Source organism: Propithecus coquereli, unplaced genomic scaffold (genome assembly GCF_000956105.1).
Source record: "Propithecus coquereli isolate 6110/MARCELLA unplaced genomic scaffold, Pcoq_1.0 Scaffold516, whole genome shotgun sequence".
Taxonomy (NCBI): domain Eukaryota; kingdom Metazoa; phylum Chordata; class Mammalia; order Primates; family Indriidae; genus Propithecus; species Propithecus coquereli.
In genome coordinates, this window is record NW_012151019.1 from 537,780 (window position 1) to 548,666 (window position 10,887).

Genomic DNA, 10,887 nt, shown 5'->3' on the forward strand with positions numbered 1-10,887 from the left:
TGGCATCAGCCTAGCTCACAGCAACCTCAAACTCCTAGGCTTAAGCGATCCTTCTGCCTCAGCCTCCCGAGTAGCTGGGACTACAGGTGCACACGCCACTGTGCCCGGCTAAGTTTTTTCTATATATTTTTAGTAGTCCAGATAATTTCTTTCTATTTTGAGTAGAGACGGGGTCTCGCTCATGTTCAGGCTGGTCTCGAACTCCTGACCTCGAGTGATCCTCCCGTCTCGGCCTCCCAGAGTGCTAGGATTACAGGCATGAGCCACTGTGCCCGGCCTTAAAAATATATTTATATTATATTATGTTGAGTTGGTTGCCAGGGTAGGGAGAGCATTAAACTGCTTAGTCCACTCAATACTATCAACCTTCCTGCAGGACGGGGAAAGAGAAACTCATTATGCATGCTTTCTATATGAGCAAGTTGAGAACCTTTGAAACAAAACTGTCCAGAGACCCATCTTGGACCAGAGATTGTTTCCATCTTAAAGTTGTAGGGTTAGAAGGAGGGAGAAAATGAAGATTGCCAGAAAAGACTTAGGCCTGAGTCTTGGTTTTGCCACTTACCAGTGGGTGACTTTGGGCAAGTCAGTCACTTAACCTCTCGACGTCTCGGTTTCCTCACCTGCAAAATGGAGTTGGTAACACCTATAACACCTACCTCTCCGGGTGGTTGTGGGAATGAAATAAAAGTTAGGTATCCTCATGACTGTCACTGTGTCCAAATTCCCATTCCCCCACAATCCCCTCCAAAATATCTTTAATAGATAGTAAATTATCCACTTCTATGGCCAAGGAAATCACAACCTCGCAAAAGAGCCTGTCTCAAATTGTTAGAAAATTTTGTCTTCGGTTCAACCCGAATTTGCTTTCCTTAATCACCGTCCGTGTATCCTCATTCTCCCCTCTGCAGCTACAGACTCCTCCCTCTTCCAGATAACAAGCTTCCTATTCGTGAAACAGTTCCCCTTGTCCACAAAGACTTTGTGAGAGACTGTCAAACGTTCTGCTAACATCAAAGCACATGTCATCTAATCGTATGTCTTTGTCTGGCAAGTTTATTTTCCGAAAGAAAATGAAGTTGGTTTGGCACGAAATGCTGCATGACCCTTGCTGGCTTCTTTTTCTAAGTATTTTTTTCTTTTTCATTTGCAAAATAGGGATCCCAACATCGACCCCGCCTCCCATGATCAGAATCGAATACAATCAAAACAATAAAACAGCTTTACACAATGTAGATTGTGGCACAAATGTAAGAGGTTCCCATCTGCTGAATGAGACCTTCCTGGTTCCGGGGAAGCTCACTTTGCTCACTGTGCCCTGGGTTGGAAGACAAATGAGCAATTTTTTTTAAAAAAGGCAATATGTTAAATTGGGGGAAACTTCACAAAATTATACATTTAATGATATATTTGGACTAATATTAAATTGTTTATTTTCTTTCTACTGTCCAAAAATAATTACATCATAATGCCTTTCTACAGGCAAATGCAAAACAGGGAAAGGGGACGTTATTGAGTGTCTATGATCGTGTTAGACTCTATACGTACCCTCCCCTTGAACCCCACCCCCAAGCACCCTGCGAAATAGGAACCCTCCATTTTGCAGATGAACAGGCCCAGAGAGATTAGGGCCATACAGGTAACAAACAGTCCAAACTTCAGCCCAAACCGGGCCTGTTTGATTCTAGAGCGCTCATTCCTTCCAGCGTACCCAGCCTGCTTTCTCTGACTCACGGCTTCCACGGCCAGTTCCCTCCCTCAGCCTTAGCTCTCCAGGAATTCTCCAGAACTCCATGGGCCCTTCCATCATTGCCTTCTCTCTCTCTCTCCTCTCTCCCCCTCTCTCATTTTTGAGCACTAGTAAAGCCTTTCACTTCTTATATTATCCAAACTTGACCCAAAACAATCAGAAAATTTCTATTTTGAAAAAAGCACCCAAACCACCACCACCCAAAATCCTCAAACAAAAACCATCACTGGGTGGAATCTTTCTGACCTTTTAAAATAGTAGTCCACAGAGTTGACAACAGCCAACACTTGAGTTCAGTGTTGGGCAAGGGCTCCACTCCACAGGTCTTCCCAACCTGGGGTGGGGTGGGGGGTTCTGTTGCTCCGGATGCCCCCGTAGGCTTCCTCTCTCTCCTCCTCCCTCCATCAGACTTCCCAAGGAGTGTGTGTCTCAGCCGCCCCTCACCACCTAGTCCCACCTTAACCATCTAAAATCTGGTTAAGTGTCCCCCCTTCATCCAAAATGATGCTCCCTAAGTTTCCCCGTGATCTCCGCATGGCCAAATGCAACGCCCCTTTCTCCATCTCTGCAGTTCCCGTGTCTCTGAAGCACCGCATGTTGATGACTTGTCTCCTCTCTTGAGTCCATGACTTTAGGTTTTCGCTCTGTAACTCTGACTACATTTTCCCTAGCCCTTTTCTTTCTCTTCCTCCCTAACCAAAGAATCCTCCAAAGTTAGGTCCAACCTCTCCACTCTTTCTCACTTCCCTCCAGTCCTGGGAATAGTCACCGGTCCGGTAGCTTCACCTGTCCCCGTGATGCCGATGACTCTTGACTAAATCTCTCTTCCCATCCCTAACTTCTCCCGCGCTCTGTAGACCGGAATGTTCAGCTCCTTCTGGGAAATTCCTCCAAATCCATGTACTCTTCTGACTTATCAGGCACCAAGTTGGGGTAAATTACTTCACTCTCTGTGGACTATTATAAAAAAAAGTTCGAAAAGATTCCACCCCAGTGATGGTTTTTGTTTGAAGATTTTGGGTGGTGGTGGTTTGCGTGCTTTTTTCAAAATAGAAACAGATCCATGGTTACGTTTAATGATAAAGGATATATGCTCTCACGTTGCAGTTTGTAGGCTGGTTGTCTAGGGACAGTATGGCAGCTCTGTCCAGGGTGTCGACCACCTCTACAGGGTCCAGGATAGCTCACCACGACCACACCCACATTCAGGAAATAGGACGGAAGACGTTGACAGCCGCACTTAGCTGCAAGGGAGGCTGGGAGATGTAGTCTGTGTTCTGAGAAATCACATACCTACTTATCTCAAAATCTGGAATTCTCTCACCGTGAAAGCAGAGAAAGGATGTTGTAGGACAAGCAGCAATCTCGGCCCAGAAACTCTAGGGAGCATCGGCTGCCTCCCTACCTCCTTTGCCCATTTTTCTTTCGAGAGTGAAGATAAGCTATTGTTGTCCTTGTTGCAAATATTTTCCTCAGGGGAGGAAAGGATAAAGTAGGGATGGTTGAGAGGTGCAAAAATATAGTTCAATGGAATGAACAAGGTCTAGTATTTGACAGCACAACAGGGTGACTATAGTCAACAATAAGTTATCGTATATTTTAAAATAACTAAAGGAGTGGAGTCAGAATGTTCCTAACCAAAGAAATGATAAATGCTTGAGGTAATGAATACCCAAATTAGCGATTGGATTATTACACACTGTATGCCTGTATCAAAACATCGCATGTTCCCCATAAATATATACAACGCTAATGTACCCATAATAATTAAAACTCTAAAAAAATAATTTAACAAAAACAAAAAAATCTTTTCCTCGGTTTGTCTTTTGTCTTTTAATTTTGTTTATGGCACTTTTGGAAATAAGTACACTTTACATTTTTATGTATTTGGATGTTTTAACCTCATCATTCATGGCTCCTGTCCTCAGTGCCAAGCTTGTGTTAAACAGTGACCTTTAAAAATAAACCCATAAAATAAATCCCTTTGCTCCAAAGAGATTTTTTGGAAAAGCAAGTTGTACATAGGGAACATTTGACCTTCTCCCAAAAGCCCAGCTAGTTAGTGGTAGGAGAGGCAGCCTAGTAGAGGGAAAAAGTCATGGGTTATCTCTCAGATGTGTGTCTGAGCCTCACGGCTCACCCAAATTAGCTGGAACTAGACATTATAAACACACACATTCTTAATTCTAATACTTCAAGAGTTTCATCTTTACCCTTAAATTTATACCCTGCAATTTATTTTGGTATAAGATATACAGATAAAATCTACTCAATTTTTCCCCGAACGATTAATCATTTGAAATAAAACCATCAACCAAATAATGCCCTTTTCCCACTTAATTTAAAGGCTACTTTTCTATATGCTACTCATACACTTAGGTCTGTTCCCCACTGTTCTATCAATTTTCCCAATTCTGTGCCAGTATCACAGTTGATTTGCTGTTACTTTAAAAACATGTGTTGCTCTCTGGTAGGGTACATCCCTGCTCCTTGGGGCTTAGTCTTTCTCAAAAATATACCGGCTTCTCTACAGCATTTAGTCTTCCAAATGACGTTTAGAATTATTTCACCATGCTCCAAAATAACCCTGTTGGACATTAATAGGAATTCTAATAATTTTTTAGAGTCTTTTTGGAGGAGAACTGTCATTTCATTCATACTGAGGCCTCTTATTCAGGCACATGATCTCCCATTTATTCAAGCTTTTTTTTTTTGAGACAGCATCTCTCTCCTTGCCCCAGCTAGAGTGCAGGGCCTCATCATGCTCACTGCAACATCAAATTCCTGGACTCAAGTGACCCTCCTGCCTTAGCCTTCTAAGTAGCTGGGACTACAGGCTTGTGCCACCATGCCCGTCTAATTTTTTTTCTATTTTTTTGTAGGCGGGGGGTCTCCCTCTTGCTCAAGCTGGTCTCGAACTCCTGACCTCAAGTGCTCCTCCTGCCTTGGCCTCCCAGAGAGCTAGGATTACAGGCATCAGCCACCTCGCCCAGCCTTTTAAGCCAGTTCTTTTCTTTTTTCTTTTTTTTGAGACAGAGTCTCCCTCTGTTGCCTGGGCTAGAGTGCCGTGGTGTCAACCTAGCTCACAGCAACCTCAAACTCCTGGGCTCAAGCGATCCTTCTGCCTCAGCCTCCCGAGTAGCTGGGACTACAGACATGCACCACCATGCCCGGCTAATTTTTTCTATATATTTTTTAGTTGTCCGGCTAATTTCTTTCTATTTTTAGTAGAGACGGGGTCTCGCTCTTGCTCAGGCTGATCTCGAACTCCTGAGCTCAAACGATCCTCCCGCCTCGGCCTCCCAGAGTTCTAGGATTACAGGCGTGAGCCACCACGCCCGGCCTAAGCCAGTTCTTTAACCTCTCTGAGCTTCAGTTTTCAGCTGTACAATGGCTGCAAAAATATATCAGGGTGTTGAAAGGAGCCAGTGTTTGCAAAGCACCTAGCAGGTGCTGATGCACATTAGGCCCTCAATAAGGATTAGGTGCCTTTCTCTCTTCTTTTTTTAACCACAATTTGTCAATAGTGCAAATAGGTGTGTACAGGTCAAGGCCAATGGGGCACACAGGGAGATGCCCCCACTAGTCCTGGGAATGTTAAAAAAAAGATTCTGGCCAGGCACGGTGGCTCACGCCTGTAATCCTAGCACTCTGGGAGGACGAGGCGGGTGGATCGCTCAAGGTCAGGAGTTCGAGACCGGCCTGAGCAAGAGTGAGACCCCCGTCTCTACTAAAAATAGAAAAAATTAGCCAGTGTTATGATGTGCCCCTGTAGTCCCAGCTACTGGGGAGGCTGAGGAAGGAGGATCACTTGAGCCCAGGAGTTTGAGGTTGCTGTGAGCTGGGCTGACACCATGGCACTCTAGCCTTGGTGACAGAGTGAGACTCTGTCTCAAAAAAAAAAAAAGATGCTGCCTGGAGGGGGTGACTGGGTCCTGACCCTTATGAGTCATTTACTGTAACCCGCTAACTTTGCAAACATGAAAACTAAGGCCCAGAGGGACAACTGCCCGAGATCATATAATTAGAGGCAGAAGCGGGATTAGCACCCAGGTTTCCTAACTTTCGCTCCAGGATTTCTTGCCCCGTTCCTTGTGGTTTTAACAGTACTCTAATGCAACCGACTTGTTTGAGAATGTCATGCCTTTCTGCACATACCTGGAATTTCCAGGAAATTCAGCAAATAATGAAAACACCAGGGCTTTTCTTATGGATTGTTTTAACTGACTGTGGTTTTAACATGTAATCATGTGCAAAATAGGGGATCTGTACTATAAATAAAGACTTTCGGCAAGCAGATTCTTTGCCATGGAGCTCCAGAGTTGCACTCAAGGAGTAGCTAATGGCATTCTTCGATTTGCCGTTTCCGTTTTGTTCTTGTCTATTTTCTGACACTTAATTTGGATTGAGGTTTGGGGCAAACCTAATATATTTAATATAACTGTAAAATGGTGTGATGCTCAAATTACCTCATTTCCTATTTACAACCCACATCAGATAGACCATATTAGTGGATCCCAGATTCTTGAACTCGCCAGGCTAGTAAAATCGAGTACCTCAAAAAAAAAAAGCGGAGAGAAAATATTATGCTGCCAACTTTTAATTTTGCCAAATAAAAACAAAAATATGTACAACCATCATATAGCATCATATTTTATAAGAGAAAAAACTTTTAATACCAAATGTCAGAGACACTGGCTCTCTCTCATAGCTTGAATGTTTGAGCTCATGAAACATCATCGTGCTTGTTTTTCTCATTTTTGGTGGGCTGCTGAAAGCCATCGCAGACAGGCACGCCTTGCCGATAGAAAGCAAGTTGCATGGCAGTTAGACATAAATGGGGCACTATGTTCTAAAACCTATCAGCTCTTCTCTGGTTACAGACTCCTTCCTGCTCCCAGCCTGCAGCTACTTCAGGCCATTTCGGTTGTAGCCCCTTCCTTGCTGGTTCCGTTTTTACAGTTAGAGCACAAGTGCGAAAAGACCTTACCGTGGTTTTGAACGTCAGAGTGCCACAGAGTCATCTGAGACGCTGGTGAAAATTCACGCAGGCCCTACTCCCTGAGATTTTGATCCAGTGGTTATCGGGGGCAGGGTGCGGGGGTGAGGAAGCTACATTTTAACAAACGCCCCAGGTGATTCTGATGAGAAATTGTTACTTTCTCAGCAGCTTGGAGTGATTTTTATAAGCAGCTATTAAGTTCTCCCAGTGTACGTCTTCTCTCCTAAGTACTCTTGCCTAGAAGTATTGGACCTGAATCTAATCACGCGTCTAGCCCACCAATGTCCAACTGAACTTGCTGCCGTGAAGGAAATATTTGTATCTGCGCTGCCCAACATGGCAGCAACTAGCCACACGTGGCCACTGAGCACTTGAAATGCAGCCAGTGAGAATTTTTTTCCTTTATTTAAATTTAACTAAGTGTACATTTAAATAGTCATATGTGGCTGGCGGCTCTCATACTGCCCAGCATGGCTCTAGATCTGATGTGACTACCAATCTGCAAGAAATATAGAGAATAGAGGAAAAAATTAAAAGATCCATGAGGAAGAACTGATAGCAAACAAGAAAAAAAGAAATACAAAGAGAGGGGAAAATAGCCGGTATCAATCAGGATCTGTCCAGGGAAAAACAGCCTGTACCAGGTAGTTTGTCAGAGGAATTTAATATAGGGAACTAGTTACGAAAGTGTTGAAAGAGGCAAAGAGCCAGATGGAATGTTGGGGTGGCCCAGAGATATGTGACATCGGGGGAAGCCACTACCTCCTGTAGGCTTAGAGAGACCAAAGGAGAAGATGAGATAATGTTACCAGAGCCCAAGATCATGGTGGAGATTGCCGGGGGAGTTGGCCCACTGAAGTGACGGGGTCACTGCTAGAGGCAGAGCGCTGGGACAAATGCCCTGGCTTTTCACCTCCTCCCATCCTTCAGGTGTCCCACATGTACTCCCCATTGGCTGAACTCAACTGGAAGCCAGTTGGCAAGGGAGCCTAACAAGAACAGTTTGCAGGGTACTAGTAGAGCAAGGAAGGGACAGAACAATGAATGGATCCGATTGGATCCCACAGCAGAGACTGATGACTGGCACAGAGACATAACAAGCAAATGCAATGTTTGGATTGTGTTCGGATCCTAATTTGAATTGACCGAGTGTGTAAAAAGACACACCTTTGGGCCAGGTGCGGTGGCTCACGCCTGTAATCCTAGCACTCTGGGAGGCCGAGGCGGGTGGATCGCTCAAGGTCAGGAGTTCGAGACCAGCCTGAGCAAGAGCGAGACCCCGTCTCTACTAAAAAATAGAAAGAAATGATCTGGACAACTAAAAATATATTATATAGAAAAAATTAGCCGGGCATGGTGGCGCATGCCTGTAGTCCCAGCTACTCGGGAGGCTGAGGCAGAAGGATCGCTTGAGCCCAGGAGTTTGAGGTTGCTGTGAGCTAGGCTGATGCCACGGCACTCACTCTAGCGTGGGCAACAAAGCAAGACTGTCTCAAAAAAAAACAACAACAAAAAAAAACACCTTTGATCCAGTGGAGAATCTGGATATGGACTGGGTGTTAGATAATAACAATTATTGTTGCCAGCTGTGGTGGCTCGAGCCTGTAATCCCAGCTGTGAGGGAAGCTGAGGAGGGAGGATCGCTTGAGCCCAGGAGTTCGAGGCTGCAGTGAGCTATGATTGTGCCACTGCAGGCCAGCCTGGGCAATGCAGCGAGACACCATCTCAAAAAAATAAAAATAAAAATACATTTTGAAAAATAATTATTGTTAATTTTGTAAGGTCTGGTAATTTCTTATGTATCTTTATCAGTTATTACAGAAAGTCATACTAAAAAAATCGTGGTGGATAAATGAAATAAGATTGGGAAAACCACGTTAATTGTCAAAGCTGGATTATGGGTTCATGGAAGTTCATTAACTCTTCTTTCTAGTTTTCTGTTTGTGAAGAATTATATAACTAAATTTAAAAATGAGTTATAGTAGGTTTTTTTCACTTTAACATGTGTGATAAGTTTGACTTTTCCTCTTTTTTTCCCCTTTCCCTTAACCCGTTCTCCTTTTCTTCAGGATACCTGTGACCCAGATCTACCAGTACTATTGATGGGCATTTGGTGAGTTTTTGTTGGCATGTTAATCTATGGATTGGATCCCTAATCACCCCTGGGATTGCGCTAAGGAATATTCTATTCCAAAATGCCCAATGTAAAACTGTATTGGAAGTTAGTTGAGGATGAGAAATTATGACAGCAGGGTGATCATTTCATTTCAAATTAGACTTTTTTGAATCTACAATGAGACAGTCTTGAAATACAGGCTTTGCTGGAAGAAAGATTTTCTAAGGTCATAAGCAGAGAAATTTTATGGTATCAGCACAGCTTTTCTGTAACCAAGAAAATACATTTGGGGCAGAAGTCAGGAGGTAGAGAGGATCACAGGATAAAACTGGAGTAAGGAACTAACTACCCGGGTTCAACCCAGGTGAGGGTTGAGATTAGGACCATGTAGGAGCCCCAGGCAGGCTGAGGGAGAATCAGAGAACACCCGGGCTCCACATCCCTGCAGCTTCGTTAGGTTATTCTACTTTCGTGTCTATGTTCAAAGTTTTCTTTAATAAAAAGGTTTTTGTTATTTAGAAAATATGGCACGTTAAGATTTGATAAAGTCGGGAAGTAAGTATGCAAGTGTTTAGTATCCTATTCTGTAATCTTTGAACATACTTTCCTTTAATTCTTTGCATTTACAATTGCTGCTTTGAAGTTTTTGTGGGTTAAATCCAAACTCTAGGCCCACACGGTTTCTTTGGACTGTTTTTTTCCTGAATGTGGGTCACGCTGTCTTCTTTGCATTGCTCACAACTTCTGGTTGAAAACTGGACAATTAGATTATATTGTAGCAACTATTGATTCTGAGGTACTATTTTGATCTTTTTTTTTTACCTTGATTGGATTTAAATTGCACAATCTTTCTCCCCCACAGGAGAGTGTGGCTGCTGATGTGTCTGCTTAGTTTTACATTTTGTTTTTATTTTTCAGTCCGGCTTCCCAGAGGTCGCTCCTAGTGCTGCTGGGTAAACACCTCCAGCCGCCGGGCTTCCATCCACGCCGATGGATCTGATGGATCTGCGCGCGGGTTGAGTGGTTTCCCATCAGCCAGGGCCCTTCTATGACTCAGTTTCAGGATCTCCACATTAAATTTCTGCTGTTCCGCCACCTGCCCATCTGGAATTGTAACCTCAGGCCAGCAGAACTGAGTTTTCTCCATTTTTCTTTCCAAGTTCCCACTTTTAATTGACATCATGGGTTTTGCACCCGCCCTCACCCTCCACCACTGAGTCCACCCCCTCCGGTGACAAAGCTGCTGGTTTTCACAACCAGCTCAGGGCTTAGAAAAGCAGGGAGGTTTGGGGGGGTGAGGGAAGCCCCAGGTAGGAAGACCACAGACTCCAGTGGTTCTTACCTGAAGCTGAGAAGTTTTTAAAAAATAAACGATTCTCAATTTGTCTGCCTTTGGTCAATTTCCAGAGCCCCAACATGATTGTTTTTGACAACTTTAGTTTTCTTTTTTTTTGCAGGAAGGACTGGCTGACCTCTTTACACGACCATAGCCAGATGTCCCTCCTAATATCCAATTGTTTCCTCTTAAATGTTTTAAATATTTGATACACACACATGCACACAAAGGATGACACCGGGGATAAAATTTCTTTTCAGCAAGTAATATGGATGTCTGAAGGAAAAAAAAGTGAAAAGACTTAGAAAAGGTGAAGTCTTAATTTCTCCATAGCAATTCTGTGAAGAATTGATTTTTACCATCATCGTATTTTTCAACACAGGAGCTACCAAAAGTTGCCAACCACAATGCTAAAGAAAGCAACATAGGTTGGATGCATGTGTCTAAGACTATCCTAGTAGTAAATTTGTGTATAGCATGGAAATGTTTTAGGGAGAAAACTTTAAAATGACTCAAACATTTTTCAAAGACTAAACATTCCATATGAATTTTCAAAAATAAAAATGACGGGCTGGGCGCGGTGGCTCACACTTGTAATCCTAGCTCTCTGGGAGGCCTAGGCGGGCGGATTGTTTGAGCTCAGGAGTTTGAGACCAGCCTGAGCAAGAGCGAGACCCCGCCTC